This window comes from Orycteropus afer, unplaced genomic scaffold (assembly GCF_000298275.1).
Source record: "Orycteropus afer afer isolate SDZICR_OR568_19922 unplaced genomic scaffold, OryAfe1.0 scaffold00822, whole genome shotgun sequence".
Classification (NCBI taxonomy): Eukaryota; Metazoa; Chordata; class Mammalia; order Tubulidentata; family Orycteropodidae; genus Orycteropus; species Orycteropus afer.
In genome coordinates, this window is record NW_006922409.1 from 416439 (window position 1) to 418392 (window position 1954).

The window sequence follows — 1954 nt, forward strand, 5'->3', positions numbered from 1 at the left end:
TGATAGAGGGCATCCTTGTCTGGTTCCTGTTTGCAGAAACAGTGGTTTGAGTCTCCTTCCATGGACAATAATGTTGGCTGTTGGTTTTGCATATATGCCTTTTATTATGTTAAGGAATGTTCCTTCTATTCCTATCTTGCTGAGAGTTTTTGTCAGGAAGAGGTGTTACATTTTGTCAAATGCCTTTTCTGCGTCAATTGATATGATCATGTGGTTCTTTTCCTATAGTTTATATTACTAATGTTGAACCATCCATGCATATCTGTTATGAACCTCACTTGGTCATGATGTATTATTTTTTGGATGTGTTGTTGGAGTCTATTCGCTAGTATTTTGTTGAAGATTTTTGCATATATTTTCATGAGAGATATTGCTCTGTTGTTTTCCTTTTTATTTATTTATTTGTTTGCTTATTTTGCATTCCATCCGTGCAAATGTTGCACCTCTGGTTCCCCATGGTCAATTGCTCCATGGGATGCATTTCCATAGACTATGTGGGTGCATCACCCTGGGTTGAGTGGTCTGCATGTACATCTTGTTCAGTATTGGGCTGAGAACTAGCCCCTGATAATGAGTTTTATTTCAGGCCCAAAATGTATCCCATGTCCATAGTAATGAGGGTCTTACCAGACTCCATCTGAGCAGTAATTCTGGTCCTCATTGTGTTTTTGGATATTGTTCTACGTTTTTCCACCCACTCTATCCAGGATCTCCAGTTTTCATCCTTTCCTGAGTGGTTGGCATTGGTAGCTGGCACCATCTACTTCTTCTAGTCTTGAGGGCCATCATGTCATAGGGCTGATTGCTTCCAAATGCCCTTGATTTTTTGCCCTCTTGTTTGCTTCCGACGATAGGAGACCATTTGGTACATCTTACGTGGCCATTTGAAAGCTTTGAAGACCCCATACACTACTCACCAATGTAGGATGAGGAAAAAGAATTTTATGTATTTTCTTTTGCCAGTTGAGTCTGATGTCCCCCAGTCCAATGGTCCTGAGTCGGTAGATCTATTGGATCTCTCCCCCAGTGTCTGGCTGTCTGTGAGGGATTACTCTATGTCTGTCTTCTGTTGTTTCTGTAAGGATTGTGAGTATTTTGTTTCACTGGTATCTGTGCAAGATTAGACTGTGCTGAATCTATCCTTGGTCTAGAGTATAATTCTGTCCAGTGACCCTCATCTGATCCTCAGATGTTTATGTATGTGATCCTTAGAGCTGTGTGTCAACTTGGCTCGACCACAAATTCTGTGTGGTATAAGCAATTGTGATGTGGGTTTTTCCCATAATGATATTGGATGTATATGTTTTGAGCAGCCAATCCATTGAAAGGGAGTTTCCCTAGGGGTGTGGCCTGCTTCCAGTATATTTATGGACATCATGGGAAAAGAGACACTCATCTGTGGATTGGGATCCTGCTGTGCTGCCTGGAACTGTCTGTGAGCGAACAATCTACCATTCTCCTGGAGATGTTGGATTCATTGTTCGTTGGAGTCAACAGCCAGTATACTGCCTGCCAACCTTGAGCTCATCAGCCCATGCAGCGGCGTGAGTCAGGAAAAGCCTCCAGCTTGATGTTTGATCCAAGAACTTGTGACTTGTCAGCTTCTATAAGTGTGTAAGCCATTTTCCTAAGATAAATTTTTCTTTCTCTATATGTATATATAAGCTTTACTTGTTTTGCTTCTCTAGACAACCCAGCCTAATACATTTACCAGAAGTGGTTCGGGAAGGACAAAATCATAAGGATAGGCTTCCTAAATTGGTTCTCACCAATTCTGTTTTGGTTCTCCAATTTGATTAATCGTAAAGGCACTGGTGACCCTGCCTCCATTAGTAAAGAGGGACCTCCTAATCCTTGGCGTGGGGTGGCAAATCTTAATATGCAAAATAGTACCACCAATAGATCAAGTACTTTTGAGAAGTGAGGCTCTGGGTGATCACATATTTTATACTTT